Source organism: Artemia franciscana, chromosome 1 (assembly GCF_032884065.1).
Source record: "Artemia franciscana chromosome 1, ASM3288406v1, whole genome shotgun sequence".
In the NCBI taxonomy this organism is placed as follows: domain Eukaryota; kingdom Metazoa; phylum Arthropoda; class Branchiopoda; order Anostraca; family Artemiidae; genus Artemia; species Artemia franciscana.
Window position 1 is genome coordinate 37242365 of NC_088863.1, and position 17750 is coordinate 37260114.

The 17750-nt window shown below is 34.7% G+C and overlaps 1 protein-coding gene and 1 long non-coding RNA gene across 7 annotated transcripts in view; both read right to left on the minus strand.

Annotated features, from left to right (window-relative positions):
* Window positions 1-17750, minus strand: part of LOC136029163 (uncharacterized) — a 902097-nt gene that overhangs the window by 407280 nt on the left and 477067 nt on the right. The window lies entirely within an intron of this gene.
* Window positions 615-17750, minus strand: part of LOC136029134 (uncharacterized) — a 28642-nt gene continuing 11506 nt past the window's right edge. The window contains exons 2-4 of one of the 5 annotated variants that reach the window (XR_010617983.1): window positions 15592-15780; window positions 5648-5782; window positions 615-3118 (exon numbers count right to left, since the gene is read on the minus strand). This is a non-coding gene — a long non-coding RNA (uncharacterized LOC136029134). Of the gene's footprint in view, window positions 3119-5566; window positions 5783-15591; window positions 15787-17750 lie in introns of those variants that run through there. The other 4 variants (XR_010617986.1, XR_010617985.1, XR_010617984.1 and 1 more) reach the window with 4 other exon arrangements.

Here is a 17750-nt window from a genome sequence, read left to right on the forward strand (position 1 = left end):
ATTCCCATTATGCTTAGGGATATTTTCTTCGACACAGTACAGGGATTTAAGTACTTTCATAAAAGATATTCTGTCAATATATGCAATTTACTTCATCTGACTGACTAGATTGAAAGCATTTTTTTTTTTTTTTTAGTTCACAAATTATGTTTAAAAAAGACAGCCTGGTTAAATGACAAAATCATTTAGCTATGTGACATGTTTAAGCATGACACGATTGGTTAGAACCTGCCTCATGTGGGTTATATCTTCCTTAAAGGAGCCCTAAAAAATAAAACTATAATATAACTATCTGTTGGGGTGGCGCTTTGCGCCACCCCAACACCTAGTCGGTGGGGGCGCTCCCTCCCACGCGCGTAAGTCGTTACGCGCCATATTAGTTACGCGCCATTGTAGTTGTGTCCCTGTTTCCCACCTGTGAATATATATATATATATATATATATATATATATATATATATATATATATATATATGTTTTTAACTACGTAAAACTTGCGAATACAACATTCTTCGCTGTCCCATTGTCTGTGCATATAAATAGATTGTCAGGTTTACCGACTCTTGAACATGCAACATATAATTGTCCATGGGAAAACAACCCGTATTCAGATCTATACCTCATGATTCTAATGATTACCCTTGAGCTTTGTTGATGGTGATTACTAATCGACCATTCCCTGCGTCGCCGTCGTCATTTATATATCCTCCTGTGCCCCCCGGCGTCCCCGCTGTAATTGTGTCCCTGTGTCCCGGTCGTCATTTATATTCCCTGTGTCCCGGTCGTCATTTGTGTCCCGGTGTCCCGGTATGTATATACCTTCGTTTTTGAATTGGTCTTATTTTTAGTTTTTTACCTTTTTTTTAGTTTTTTTTTTTAGTTATACCTCATGATTCTAATGATTGCCCTTGGGCTTTGTTGATGGTGATTGCTAATCGAACACTCCCTGTGTCCCCGTCGTCATTTATATATCCCCCTGTGCCCCCCGACATCCCCGTTGTAGTTGTGTCCCGGTCGTCATTTGTGTCCCGGTGTCCCAGTCTGTATATACATTCGTTTTTGAATTGGTATATGATGAAATAAATTTTTGTGTTTTTCTCTTTTTTCTTTTTATTTTTTTTTTGGTTTTTAATTTTTTAGTTTTTTTTTATTTTTATTTTTATTTTTAGTTTTGTTTTTTAGTTTTTTTAGTTTTTTTTTTCTTTTTTCTTTTTAGTTTTTTTTTGTAGTTTTTACCTTTTTACTTTTTTTTTTATTTTTATTTTTTTTAGTTTTGTTTTGCTCCTTTATTTTTCAGTTTTTTTCCTTTGTTTTCTTTTTTAGTTTTTTTTTAGTTTTTTAGCTTTTTTTATTAGTTTTTAGTTTTTTTTCTTTTTAGTTTTTTTTTGTAGTTTTTACCTTTTTTTTTAAGTTTTTTTAGTTTTTCTTTTACTTATGTCCTGGTTGTCATTTATATTCCCTGTGTCCCGGTCGTCATTTGTGTCCTGGTCGCTTTCTCTTTGAGTGTCCCGGTCGTCATTTATATTTCCTATGTCCCGGTGTCCCGGTCGTCATTTGTGTCCCGATGTCCCGGTCTGTAATTTCGTCAGTCGACAAACATGACATCAGTCGACACACAAACATGACGTCACTCGACACACACACAGAAAACTTATTTTTATATATATAGATTAAAAGATGATCTTGTATACTGTAACGATTTTCAAATACAACTTACCAGTCTCTGAAAAGTTCTTGAGAGAGAGAGAGAGAAAGATGGATTTATTAATATAAATAACAAAACAAAACAATCAAATGGCCCGAAGCAAAGCTTGTTTGGGCTTACAACCCCAATACACATACAGATAAAAACAATACGAAAAAGAAGAAGAAAATAAAAAAGAAAAGAAAAAGAAAAAAGAAAAGAAAAGAAGAAAAAAAAAATTCAATTACCCTGCATTTCAATCGATACGGAATTACACTTCAAAAAAGACAAAACAAAAAGAAACTAAAACCACCTGGCCAGTATCGCCTAAAACAAAGCCAACATCTTGGCTCCACTTGAGGTCCACTCAACTATCAAAACCATAAATATTAAGGCAAAAATAGCTTTAATTTCCTCCGAAATTCAAGAAAATTATCCATTTTACTCAAAGTCGTTGGTAAACAATTCCATGCATGGGGTCCTAGATGCCCAATAGAAAATTGAGATCTACGGGTAATACCAAGCGGACGACGAATTATATCGGACTATCTTGTAGAATGTGTATGAATATCACTTCCTAATTCAAACATACTTTTAAAACATATTGGTAAACAATTTTGAAAATATTTACACATAAACAGGCTTCGATAAAAAGTAATAAGTCCTGCTAAAGGCAATATTTTGCAATCGATATACCTCTTTTGTACCAAGTCTTTAAAACCTACACCACATAACACTCGAAGCGCTTTATTTTGCAAAACTCGAATATGATGGAGATGAGAAGGAAATTTACTTCCCCAAACATTACAACAATATAGCAGATAAGGATGAATTAAGGAATAATACAGTGTTCTTAACATATCTCTTTCTTAAAATGCCAACATTCCTAGCGAGTTTAAGACTAATATAATCTATATGTTCTCTAAAACTGAGACATTCATCAATCAAAACTCCTAGATATTTTGTACAATTTATTCTTAAAATACTCATATCAGCAATATTAAGTCTGTATATCCAAGGGTAATAATTTGAGCACCTACTATACAATAAAAAGCAAGATTTACTATAATTCAAATTTAACTTATTAAGCTTCATCCAATTTTGTACAAACTCCAAACAAGAACTAATACGACTCAACAGCTGAATTCCTGTTTGTGCAGCCACAGTTATATGAGTGTCATACTTTCAAAAAATGTTGGGAAGGGGGGATGATGTTAAACAAAATCAAAACGTGCTATGTGCCTGCTGATTGCTGAAGGCAACTGTGATTACTTGCAAATGCAACTACGACAAACTGCGGCTATTGTCAAGTGAGACTGCTTGTAACTTTGACTTTAACCATTTTCGACCAGGACTGTAACTACTTGTGGCTCTGACTACATGTCTCCCCAGTTGAGGCTATTTTTGAAAGTCGTAAAATACAATACTCCGTTCCTAAAAGTAAATTTTCTCAAATGCTGATTATTATCTGTTAAAAAACAAGTCTGATTTTTTGTATTCAACCTTGGCTGAACAAAGGGACACGATGTACGCATGGAAAATTATTTCTCCGCTAACAGGATTCTAACTTCACGTTCAGCAGAACCTTTTGCATTATATTGCAATAACTTACCGAATAAACATAATTTTTGGGCCTTATTATATGCTGTTGGAACAACAAAATCAATTTCTTACAGACAAATAAACAAATTTGTAAACCGTAACGACTTTTGAATGCAACCAAACGTATTGTTAGCTTTAACTATACAAAATGCAGCCTAATAAGCTCTGTAGAACAAAAAGCAAATAATTTACTCAAAAGCGATTTCTTAATGGTAACTACTACAGAAGTATCACAGAAGAAAATCAGCAATAGGATCTGTAGAATCGCTACCTCCCGCCCCCCTAAACTGTAGTCAGGAACCTCAATGCCATTCCCCCTAAATAAATTTCGAGCTTTATTACTTGCTTATCAGAAAAAAACACTCTAGTGTTGCCTAGAGTAAAGAGCCTCAAGTTTCTAATTTAATATTGTTTCGCTGAGTCATTTTATATGGAAGGGGTAAATTCTCTCTTAAAATTCACAAGTGAAATCAAACAGTTCGTGGTAACGAACTGTAGTAAGGAGCGACCCGGCTCAATAGTAAACAAAACTCTAAAAAATGGAATTTTGGTACCAATAGCTACATCAAAAGAATCGAATTTTAATGCTGGTTTTAAATATATAAGTTTCATCAAGTTTAGTCTTACCCATCAAAAGTTACGAGCCTGAGAAAATTTGCGTTATTTTAGAAAATAGGGGGAAACGCCCTCTAAAAGTCATAGAATCTTAACGAAAATCACACCATCAGATTCAGCGTATCAGAGAACCCTACTGTAGAAGTTTCGAGCTCCTATCTACAAAAATGTGGAATTTTGCATTTTTTGCCAGAAGGCAGATCACGGATGCGTGTTTATTTGTTTTTTTTTTGTTTTGTTTTTTCTTTTTCCCAGGGGTGATCGTATCGACCCAGTTGTACTAGAATGTTGCAAGAGGGCTCATTCTAACGGAAATGAAAAGTTCTAGTGCCCTTTTTAAGTGACCAAAAAAATTGGAGGGCACCTAGGCCCCCTCCCACGCTAATTATTTTCCCAAAGTCAACGGATCAAAATTCTGAGATAGCCATTTTATTCAGCGTAGTCGAAAAAACTTATAACTATGTCTTTGGGGACGACTTACTCCCCCACAGTCCCCGTGGGAGGGGCAACAAGTTACAAACTTTGACCTGTGCTTACATATAGTAATGGTTATTGGGAAGTATACAGGCGTTTTCAGGAGGATTTTTTTGGTTTGGGGGAGGGGTTGAGAAGAGGGGGATATGCTGGGGGAACTTTCCTTCGAGAATTTGTAATGGGAGAAGAAAATTTCCATGAAGGGAGAGCAGGATTTACTAGCATTATTTAAAAAAAAAACAATTAAAAAATAAAAGTGAAAAAGCTTTTTCAGCTGGAAGTAAGGAACAGCAATAAAACTTAAAACAAACAGAAATGATTACCCATATGAGGGGCTCATCTCCTTCTAATACCTCGCTCTTTACGCTAAAGTATTTTCAGTAATTTCAACTACTTATTCTACGGCTTTTGTGATTCAGGGGGTCATTCTTAATGAATTGGGATAAAATTTAAGCTTTAGTGTAAAGAGCGAGGTACTGACGATGGGGAGAATCCCCTCATATATGTAATAAAAACATGAGAATACAAAAGTTCTTTACGTAAGCTAATTTATAAGTTACGTAAATCTTTTACCAATAAAAAGATTCGTAAAAAATTAAAAGTTCTAGTTTCCTTTTTAATTAACCAAAAAATCGGGGGGCAACTAGGCTTCGTCCCCCGCTCTTTTTGTCTCAAAATCATTCGATCAAAATTATGAGAAAGCCATTGAGCCAAAAAAAAAAATATACAAATTTCGTTTTGATTATTCCTCTGCGGAGAGCCAAAATCAAAACATGCATTGATTCAAAAACGTTCAGAAATTAAATAAAAAAAACAAGTTTTTTTAACTGAAAGTAAGGAGCGACATTAAAACTGAAAACGCACAGAAATTACTTCGTATATGAAAGAGGCTGCTTCCTCATCAACGCCCCGCTCTTTACGCTAAAGTTTGACTCTTTCTCTCAATTCTTCTTTTTGAAACAGTAAAAAACTTTAGCGTAAAGAGCGGGGCGTTGATGAGGAAGCAGCCTCTTTCATATACGAAGTAATTTCTGTGCGTTTTCAGTTTTAATGTCGCTCCTTACTTTCAGTTAAAAAAACTTGTTTTTTTATTTAATACTTTAAGAGTTACCTGAAATGTTGCTTCTGACATACGTATTGATTCATTCATTCACAAGTAATTTTTTAAATAGTCTCTAACAAGCATATTTTTCAAATTGTCCTAAAACCATCAAACAAGGAACGACGAATAAACAACTCTCATATATTTAAGATTAATTTAAAACAACTTACATATTTATGTAAGTTATAAAAATTTCTTTCAAAGTTTTAAGTTCATTCTTTTTTTCCGCTCTGGCATACAATTTCTAACTCTCTATTCGCCTCCAAACTTTGCAGGATTGAGAAATCCCTGAGAATGTTGATCATCTGTAAACAAAAATAAATAGATAAAATAAGAGAAAAACCTGTCACATCAAAAATATAATTTCAAACAATTTCAGGACACGCTTGAGCATAATTTTTTCATCAGTTACTAAAATTAATGTTTTTAAGCATATAGGTGGACCAATTCTGAGTTTCTTTAAAAACATTTTATTTTTTTTATTATCAGCACTTTGTAGCAACAGCCTTAATAAACTGAATAAGTTACGATTTTTTTTATCTATAAGATGAACCACAATGGGAGAGTGTTAAAGATCAATTTTTTAAAGTTATTAGGTCGTGAAAACTTGACAGTTATGTTTGGCATCCAGCAGCTTTATAGTGGATTGAGATGGCAAGGTAGTAGAAAAATCAAGGGCGTATCGAGCATTTTCTTGCATGGGGTCTTATGAAAAACAAATCTGTTGTAAAACATATCAACAATTTGTTTATATGCATTTTTTTAAAGATCAGATAGAAATTTTAAGGGGCGGGGCAAACCCAGCATCCCCCCGGTTGAATACGATCTTGAGAAGAAGCCTTGATAATCTGAGAAACATGAATTTAAGTATCTCTTCACATAAATTAACACCAAATTATAACTAGATTATAGATGGGTTTTCGAAAAGAGACCTGTGGACAACTGAATTCCAAGGAGAAGAAGCTCGTCGACTTTCTTCATAGCTTCGTTCATGAAGATGAAGTTAAGGTGTATGCGTGGCATTTTCCGACATCGGACTTATTTTCAATTTCCGAAAGATCAGTCTATAGCAGCAAGGAGGCTTTGACTGGGTCTTCAAGTTTTGAGATGACTATATGTGTTGCTGTGCCATTGACAAAGTGAAAGGTTATCTTCCATGTCATTTATGTAAAGAAAAGCGTAAAGTTTACGCTTCACAGTAAAGTACTCTGTGCAGAGTATTGCAAAGAGTGCAAAACTCTCCTGAAAGCTTTAATAGTGCCGAATGACAATAATTTGATGTCGTATCCTTTCACAAGAAGTTCAACCACCCCTGATATTGGGGCCATTAAGCAGTCAAGCGTTGAACGCTTCAGGCAGAATCAATATTGGCGGTCGCCTAAAAGGTCAATCAATCAGTCGATCAATTTATTAATACTAAAAAACAACAATTACAAAATGTAAAGTAATTACGAAGCCCAAGAGGCTTAGCTTGTAATGGGGCAACAAAACAAAGATAAAACACTTATAAATCACATACAATAAAAAAAGGAACATACAACAAAAATATAAGCACATAAAAAAAATATAGAAAAGGACAAGTTCATTTGAAACATTTTCATAGACTTTCCCAATGTAAAGACTTTCCCTATGTTTCCCGATATAGGTGATAGAAATTAGACTGTCCCATTTAGATAGGCCATAAAAATTAGATGGATTGTAATTAGACTATTGTACCTAAAAATGCTGACAATCTATTACCCTTGCTTGTCTCCTTCCCTAAATCGAATCAGGCTTAGCTAGGATACCATCCATCTTATTTGTACAAGCCTGGTTATTGAATTCCCATAATAATAATAAAAAATATTATGACCAGAAATATTGTTTAAAACATTTATTCATTAAAAACTACCTCCATCAATGAAAACATGGAATATTTTAAGTTAATCTCGCTTAAAATTTAAAATTCAAAAAAAACAAAAGAGAATGTGCCAAAAATTGCTTTACTGAACTGACAAAACATGAAATTTGTCTTTCTTTTCCAAACTAGTGGAGTGTTTGCCAATGTAAAGCAGGGGTGTAATTTTTTATGGGGCAGCAGGGAGGGCAACTGCCCGCCAGACCCCAGTTTGCCCCCCGGAGCTGAAACTTAATTTCTGTAAAAAAGTCTTGTGAAAATTAAGATAAGCATGCATAATTCAAGTATCCAGAGAAACAGGTCAGTTTTCTTTAGTATATCTTTGCCTTCATCGTAATATACGATTCGTTTTTCAGTTTTCACCGTCATTTTCACTTGATTTGGGAAAATTGGCTCCAATTTCGACCCTGCCCCCAGGATGTTGACGAAATTATGCCATTGATGTAAAGGCCTAGGGAGAGTTAAAGCTCTGACGAGGACATATAAGTATAATTTCCTATGCAATGGGTTACCATAGGTAGTTTACTTGTACTTTTTGTAGTATATTTTTCGAAAATACAGAATTATGATTTCACTTAAAGAAAGTGAAAACTTATTTAACTTATTAACTTAAAGTTAAAGAAAGAAAAATAACTTTCGTGAATATTTTCAGCTATGTACAGGGTTGCATGGAAGATTTCCGTTGCAGTTAGTATGTTACGAAAAAAGGGCAACTATCACCCGAAACTTTCTATTTCTTCCCTCTATTTTGGTACCACCATGAACATTTTGTACGATACAAACGGGAAGTTATTGAAGACAGTGCTATTTTTTCGTCTTACAGTACTTCTTTTACGGGTAAGCAAGTTAATTTCAAAAAAGGATGGCACGTAGCCATCCTGGCTATGTGCCATTCAAAACGGAAATGTCATTGGAAGATACAAAAGTCATGGTTTTTCCTCCAAGTAAAGCCACTTTTGGGTCAGCTTATACATTAAATTAAATAAAAAAAAAAAGTTTTTTTTTTTAACTGAAACTAAGGAGCGACATTAAAACTTCAAACGAACAGTTTGACTCTTTCTCTCAACTCTACTTTTTAAAACAGTAAAAAACTTTAGCGTAAAGAGTGGGACGTTGATGAGGAAGCAGCTCCTTTCATATACAAAGTAATTTCTGTTCGTTTCAAGTTTTAATGTCGCTCCTTACTTTCAGTTAAAAAAACTTGTTTTTTTTTTATATTTAATATCTGACGTTTATGAATCAATGCATGTTTTGATTTTGGCTCTCCCCAGAGGAATAATTAAAACAAAATTTGCATATTTATCTTTTTTGGCTAAATGGCTTTCTCATAGTTTTAATCGAATAATTTTGAGAAAAAAAAGGAGTGGGGGAGGAAGCCTAGTTGCCCTCTCATTTTTGGTTACTTAAAAAGGAAACTAGAACTTTTAATTTTTTTACAAATGTTTTTATTAGTAAGAGATATACGTAATTTATAAATTAGCCTACGCAACGAACTTTTGTATTCTCATATTTTTATTACATATATGAGGGGGTTCACCCCCTCGTCAGTACCTCGCTCTTTACACCAAAGCTTAAATTTTGTCCCAATTCATTAAGAATGACCCCTGAATTACAAAAGCCGTAGAATAAATAGTTGAAATTACTAAAAATACTTTAGCGTAAAGAGCGAAGTATTAGAAGGAGGTGCCCCCTCATATGCGTAATAATTTCTGTTCGTTTTAAGTTTTAATGCTGCTCCTTACTTCAGTTGAAAAAATTTTTTCATATTTATTTTTTCATTGTTTTTTTTTTTTTTTAAATAATGCTAGAAAATCCTGAGCTCCCTTCATGGAAATTTTCTTCTCCCATGACAAATTCCGATTCCCCCAACATGTCCCCGATGCTAAGTTCCCCCAACATGTCCCCCTCTTCTCAACCCCTCCCCCCAACCAAAAATACCCCTGAAAACGTCTCTACACTTCCCAATAATCATTAATATATATAAGCACTGGTCATAGTTTGTAACTTGTAGCCCCTCCCACGGGGACTGTGGGGGAGTAAGTCGTCCTTAAAGACATAGTTATAAGGTTTTTCGACTACGCTGAATAAAATGGCTATCTCAGAATGTTGATCCGTTGACTTTTGGAAAATAATTAGCGTGGGAGGGGGCCTAGGTGCCCTCCCAATTTTTTTGGTCACTTAAAAAGGGCACTAGAACTTTTCATTTCCATTAGAACGAGCGCTATCGCAACATTCTAGGACCACTGGGTCGATACGATCACCCCTGAAAAAAAAAACAAAAAAACAAACAAATAAACACGCATCCGTGATCTGCCTTCTGGCAAAAAAATACAAAATTCCACATTTTTGTAGATAGGAGCTTGAAACTTCTATAATAAGGTTCTCTGATATGCTCAACTTGATGGTGTGATTTTTGTCAAGGTTATATCACTTTTAGGGGGTGTTTCCCCCTATTTTCTAAAATAAGGCAAATTTTCTCAGGCTCGTAACTTTTGATGGGTAAGACTAAACTTGATGAAACTTATATATTTATATATATTATATTTAGGGTCCATATATATTTATGGACCCTAGGGACAAGGTCTCCCTTGGTCCATGCCTCCTATGGAGGTATCCAACATATATGTATGGCGTTCCCCTACCCACCACCTTAGGATGCGCTGAATGACTGGGGGGAGGCCCCTACTGAGTAGTAGACTCAGCAGTAGTACTACTGAGCACTAGACGTTTAATTGCTCATTCGAAAGCTATTGCTCATGTCTAAGTGGTTTTTATCAATTCTACCATCCTTAAGTACCATATATCACTAAAAATGGCATTTTTGGTGATACTTCTGAAGTAGAAAAGCTTTGAAGTATAAAACAGCACGATTGTAATTATTTGGTCCAAAACCCTCAACTGGTGGTTTACGAGAACCCTTCCTATATAATCCCTCTCCCAGCCCCCTTAGTAAGTTTAATAAATCGTCTGCTCACCAGCAGGCTACCACACCACCATAAAGAGATGTTTATTGGCTCATTCAAAAGCTATTGAATGGGGTTTTTAAAAATTCTACCATCTGTTAAATTTTATATATTTTCAATGTCAATTTATTATTTGGAAGAATTCGCTATGAACTCTTTGTCTTTAACACGGTCAGTCGAAGTCGAGGCTGGCAAAATGATTTTTAAGATATCAATAAACTTTATACTTTATAATTGTAAAATTTATAATTTTATCTATTTAATTAATATACTATTTAATAGACAGGATAAAACTATTTGTAGTGTATATAGAGAAATCATAGTATTAAAAACCTACTTCCATTTTTTTCTGTGATATTTTTCCTGTTGGCAGATTATATTCCAACTTTTTCATGTTTATTGCTATTCAACCCTTGTATGTCAGAAGTTTGTTGGTGTTTAGCGGGGGGGGGGGGCATTTTTAGTTAAATAAGTTAGAGAAACGAATTTTTTTTCAGGTTTTGAAAACCTTGACAATCTTCTTTAGAAAAACAGTTTCCTCATGGTCGAGGATGTCCACCTTCAAAATCGTGTATATCATTTTGTGTAGCACAAATTTCTCGGAAATATATGAAAAACGATAAAAAACAAAACAAACAATAACTAAAAGTTAAGAGCAATAATAAAACAGAAATGAACAGAAATTCATACCGAATGTGAAGCCCCCCTAAAATAAAAACATAATTTCAGTTTTGCTTTTACATTAATTTTAAATTAAAACGGGCAAGAGTAATTCCTACAATTTAAAATCGTATATTACTCACTATTGGTATTATAGCTGGAAAGACCAAAATGTGATGAATCAATCCGTTATTTGTGTATGCTGTTCAATGACTTTGCGATTATTAAAAAGTATTAATTTTTATGCTTATGTTTTTAAGATAATCTTATGCTGAAAGTTACTGATATCACAGCTGTTGTAAGACTATGTAAAGCTTTATATATTAGTTAGTTGTCGTCAAGCTACGTCCTCACTTGTGCTCCTAATTCAGTATTCTCGTTTTTTATACCTAGCTTTTGTGTTTTTAGTAAAGTGCTATTTTTGTATAATCCTAGAAACATAAAGAAATAAAATTAGCTGGTATATTTGTAATAGTTTTATGGATGCGTGTTTGATAGATTGCAAAGCAATAATATTTGTTCGTTTTAAGTTTCTTCTTCGCTCTTTGCTTCCCTTAGAAAAACTTTTTTCAAGCTAATCAAACAGTTCGTGGTGACGAACTGTAGAAAGGAGCGACCCGGCTCAATAGTAACCAAAAATCTAAAAAATGGTATTTTGATACAAATAGCTACATCAAAAGAATCGCATTTTAATGCTGGTTTTAAATATATAAGTTTCATCAAGTTTAGTCTTACCCATCAAAAGTTACGAGCCAGAGAAAATTTGCCTTATTTTAGAAAATAGGGGGAAACACCCCCTAAAAGTGATATAACCTTGACAAAATCACACCATCAAGTTGAGCATATCAGAGAACCTTATTATAGAAGTTTCAAGCTCCTATCTACAAAAATGTGGAATTTTGTATTTTTTTGCCAGAAGGCAGATCACGGATGCGTGTTTGTTTGTTTTTTTGTTTTTTTTTTCAGGGGTGATCGTATCGACCCAGTGGTCCTAGAATGTTGCGATAGCGCTCGTTCTAATGGAAATGAAAAGTTCTAGTGCCCTTTTTAAGTGACCAAAAAAATTGGGAGGGCACCTAGGCCCCCTCCCACGCTAATTATTTTCCAAAAGTCAACGGATCAACATTCTGAGATAGCCATTTTATTCAGCGTAGTCGAAAAACCTTATAACTATGTCTTTAAGGACGACTTACTCCCCCACAGTCCCCGTGGGAGGGGCTACAAGTTACAAACTATGACCAGTGCTTACATATATTAATGATTATTGGGAAGTGTAGAGACGTTTTCAGGGGTATTTTTGGTTGGGGGGAGGGGTTGAGAAGAGGGGGACATGTTGGGGGAACTTAGCATCGGGGACATGTTGGGGGAATCGGAATTTGTCATGGGAGAAGAAAATTTCCATGAAGGGAGCTCAGGATTTTCTAGCATTATTTAAAAAAAAAAACAATGAAAAAATAAATATGAAAAATTTTTTTCAACTGAAGTAAGGAGCAGCATTAAAACTTAAAACGAACAGAAATTATTACGCATATGAGGGGGGCACCTCCTTCTAATACTTCGCTCTTTACGCTAAAGTATTTTTAGTAATTTCAACTATTTATTCTACGGCTTTTGTGATTCAGGGGTCATTCTTAATGAATTGGGACAAAATTTAAGCTTTGGTGTAAAGAGCGAGGTACTGACGAGGGGGTGAACCCCCTCATATATGTAATAAAAATATGAGAATACAAAAGTTCGTTGCGTAGGCTAATTTATAAATTACGTATATCTCTTACTAATAAAAACATTTGTAAAAAAATTAAAAGTTCTAGTTTCCTTTTTAATCAAGTCAATTGGGATGTCTAATGGGCAAGTACTTGATTTTTTGAGCTTTCGGATTTTATTTATAACATCAGAGGGAGAAATTTGGGGGAAAGAGTTGGAGGGAGGAATAGTTTGACCTGAGCCAGTGAAGGGGGGAGACTTTGTACTATGGACGCAAGATGCAGGTTCAAATAGTTGGCTATCTTGTAAGGGGGCTCAGGGAGATGAAAATTAACTTCAACAGGGTTTTTTCCGCAAATCTCTTTAATTTTCTTGTACCATTTTTTGGGCTTGTTAGAATACAAATCCTTAGCCTTACTATTGTAATACTCAGAAGCTGCCTTTCACAATTTTCTCTTCAGAAACTTTCCTAGATCATTAGCCTGTGTGATATGTCCTTGCTTGAACAAATTGATTTTTTTCCTCATTAGTTTTTGAAAAGTCGCAGTAATGTAAGGTTTATCGGTAGAGCATATATTAATTTTTTTCACCGGAAAATGGGCTTCATAATTACTCCTCAATAAATTTTGGAGGGACAATGCCTTGAAGTCGACATCATTTGTTTGGTACACAGGGGACCAATTTTCACTAGTGATCCAAGATTATCCAAGCCAATTAGTCAATTGGCTCTGTCCCCCAATTGGCTTTGTCAATTGAGTCCTGAGTCAATTAGAGGTCTAAAGACGGTTTCAGTAATAGTAAAGGAATGTTTAACTGTAGCTAGTGGAGATAGGAGTAGGCTAAAGTGGTAACTACCTCCGAGAAGGGGAAGAATGGTGACCCGTCTGTAGAAATTTGACATATTGATGCATATTAAATCAAGAGTAGAATTGCCTTTGGTAGTAGGGACTTTTACAATTTGTTTTAGACTAAAAGTATTACATGTAGACTCAAGTTTTAATTCATATGCATCACCTAAGAGGAAAATTCCAGCATTTGGGTATTTAGATAGTACATAGTCAGCACTGCCACGCAATTTTTCAATAAAATTAATTTTTCAGCCGCTCTCTGCCCAGAAGAGTAGTAAAAACAACACAGGACAATCAAATTGAAAGGACGTGGCAAGACCTTAGGTCGAACACAAACCCACAAAATTTCAGCAAAGGGAGCAAGACAAGGAACTAAAATTTCTGAAGGATAAAAATCATTACGGACAAAGAAAAGAATTCTACCCCCTTTCTTATCCAGAGGGTGGGTTTCGGTCTGAGTTTAATAAACTGGGTGAAATTATTCATTTTTAACATGTGTGTATTTTGAGCGTGTACTTCAGTAATAGCGATTATGTCTGATCTATATATTTTAGAAAAGGAGTCTAATTCATTAAGTTTTTCAAAATTAAGACTTTCAGCGTTGCTTAACAAAATGTGGGAAATTTAAAACGACCTGCAAAAAACTATAAAAATTATAGCTGACCTTTACCCTAAATTTGGTTGGATGTATTGACTAAATTTTTGCTCTTAGATTAATAATTGAGATAAGATAAGATGAACTTTGTCTTAAGGAGCACAGGAAAGGCAATAGGCGAACACGGAATCACATAGGGAAGTAGAACTCTCTTGGACTTAGATTAGGCTGATGATTTAAGCATTTTGGATGAAAGTGTGAGTAAATGAATAAACATTTAGACCTTTGCGAGTTCAGGGTGCTAGAAAAGGTTTGAAAACTTATGTTGAGTCGCTAGGGCTAGGAATAAGTGAAGATGAAAAGGTGACGTCGAGTAATGACAAGATCGATCAAGTTGACAGCTTAACACCTTGGCAGTATTATTAGTAAAGTCGGTGAGAGCAGTGAAGATGTTAAAGATAGAATAACCAAGACTCAGGGTGTTTTTTCACAGTTTGAAAATGTTTGGAAGAACAGGAGAATAAGTGTCCAAACCAAGATTAGAATATTGGAAGCTACAAATGATGACAGTGGTCAAATATGGGTGTCTGAAGCATGGGCGCTCCGAAACACGGAGGAAATTTGCAAGATATTTTCCAGAGAAATAGCCCACAATTTGCTTTGGGTACTCAACTGAAAGACCGTATTTCAAACAGTATGCTGTACGAAAAGTGTGGTTGAATCCCGCTTTCTTGGGCTATAATGAGGGTAAGATTAAAATGGCTGGAGCAGGTTCTGCAGAAGAAGAATGACAGATGGAGGAAAAGCGTGCGTAGCTCTGTTGGCCTCATGCTGCTTTGTGCTGCGGTGAGTTGTTAGGAGTAGAAGTTGTATTAAACATCTCTCTAAGAGGTTCTGGTAGCCCACTAGCCTCAGGTTTTCCACCAGATACATGGCACCAAAAGTGCTGTTTTAGTGCCATTCGCATGTGGTGGAATTTATAGAAAGCGTGTAGATATGGGCAATAGCTATTAAACATCAGTCTATGAAGTTCTGGTAGGCCGATAGCCCCTCCCCATTGAGAAAAAGCACAAAAAGTGCTATTATTAGTGCCATTTGGCACTTGCAGATGGCGGAATTTGTAAAAAGCACGTAGATATGACAAATAGCTTTTAAATGAGCCAGTAAACATCGTTCTATGATGTTCTGATATTCCATTAGCCCTGAAAAGAAACATTTGTAGCAGACAGTATCTGCTACCAATGCAACAAAAAGTGATTTTCCTTGTTGTTCAAGTTGGAGGACTGTAATTACTTCATACACTATTTTCAACGTTGCTAATTCTGACGATGCATTTTTTTTTTTTTTTGGGACTATTTACGAGTGGTTTTGGGCTCAATTTGAAATCACCATTAATTTGTTTTTGCAATAAACTTTTACTTTTAAGATTAACCAAAATAATAGTTACCATTCTTGGCAATTTTCTAAATAAGCAGTTTTTTTTAAGAGCGATTTTTTCAACTTTTGGTTACTGTCTCCGGTGGCTCGCTCTTTTACTAGGCTTCAGCTAGTGCTGCAATCATGATCAGACAAAGACTTACATTTTTGCTGTTTGACGTACTTTGGAGGTTGTCAACATCATCACCATTGATAGTATCTGAAACTAAAAGAATAAAAAAAATGGTTCTTTCAAGCAACAGCTTGTTGAAGGAAATACAACTATAGAAGAACAGCGTGATTACTATTTTTTTGTAAATCAATTACTTTTTGTTCTTAATTCGGGTTGTCAGCTTCATTTAAGTATCTATTTGCCGCTAGTCCATGATACTCTTTCCTTTAGTTCCATGAGAATCTATCTAGAATTTACGAATCTAGCCTTGCAGAAATGCCGCTGGCTCTTCTATCCTTCTTCATACCCCTTTCGTTTAGCTTAAATTCTTTCGAATTGATCCTAACAGGAACAAACTGGAAAGCTGAGTCGATCTTGACTGGGGTACTATGCATCAGAGGTAAATTGACTACCAACTACAAGAAAATGTAAGATTCTTTTTAATTTTTGATTATCTAGATTAATAATTAGCAAGACGTAATTTTGGCTGGTGCAATTCATCATGGTACTACTACTGGCCATACAGGTCTAATCGCACTACTATACATGCACACAGGCCAAACCCTGGGGGGAATGGGACATGAAATAACTGCATTTTTGACCATCGCTTTCTTCTCCCAGCTTTCTTAATGCTGGAGGCAGCACTACGAATCAATGTCTTGATGGATATGACCATCCCTCAGCGTGCAAGTATGGCTACTAACAACAATTACTTGAAGGCAATTACCTCCCAAACACGGCTAAATTTATCCAGACCCTTTGTAAAAGGTTGTTCGTTGCTATAATAAAAGCACTAATCTTTGCATATTATTCTCCCAGTTTAGGGGCTGCTTTTAGCCCCAATATGTCGACTAAGCTTGTAAGCAGGACCTCTACTAATTAATATATCCATACGAAAAAATGCTCAAGCAACTAAAAATCAAGATCTTATTCTACTAATACTTCTACTAATGACCCATCCATCTATTTTTTTCAATCAAGAAGCGTATGCTGAAACTCATTTCGAGGGAAGGGTCAAACTCCTCAAAACAGGAATTTATTAGAGAAATAAAAAATCGGTATTAAAGTGGATATGCCAGTCTACCCCAAGCTTTTAAGGAGGGAAGTGGTTGAAATCTCTATTATGCCAAAAAAGGAGAGCTATTTATCTAGATGTTGAGACCACAATTTTAGAGCTTTTTCTCTTAAGTAAAGTGACTCATATGAGCGCTTAAAACTAACCTCAGACAATTCCTTTGGTCAACACCTAGCATATTTTGTTCAAGAATTTGAAGAAGTCATTTTTCAAGGTCATATTCAACAACTGTTCTAAAAATAAGTTTCTGAATCTTAGTTCTAAAGTTATCTTCATATTCTTTCGAACAATTTTTAACAGCACAGAAACTAAACAGAAACGAACAGAAACTAATTATGAATGAATAAATGAGACCTAAAACGAAAGGAAATAAAATAGATAATCCAATCAGACTTAAAGAAATTGCTGGAAATAAAAGTCGATAAACCCTCTATATTTGAGCCTTTTAAAGAACAGGGTATTCATGCTTTACAACAAACAATGTATATTTCGAACATAATATTTTGTATTTACTAAAATAGCAAAAAAAGCAAGAAGTAGAAAAACATACTACTAATCATGGGTACTAAAAAGGAAAAATCACAAAAATAATTTCATTCGTGACGTTCAGTTAATTAGTATCATTTGTACTATTACTGAAAACAATGCAAGTTTTGAACAGAGCGTTTTGTGTTTGTCGGGGCATTAACAAAACCAAGGAGAAAAAAACTATTATTGATCAAGTTAAAAAAAATATAATCTTCGAATAAATACATTCATGACTTTCAATTTATTTTAACCATTTTAAGAGGTACACTCTTTCGTCTAAATTAGCCTTTCTTTATCCTATCTAATTAAAAAACTTAGGATAAAGATAAATAAAACTAGACAGATTGTTTACAATGTAATGATATAAAAAAGTAAAAAGTTTTGGAAGTCTGAGCAGTTTTTGATATTTTAATGA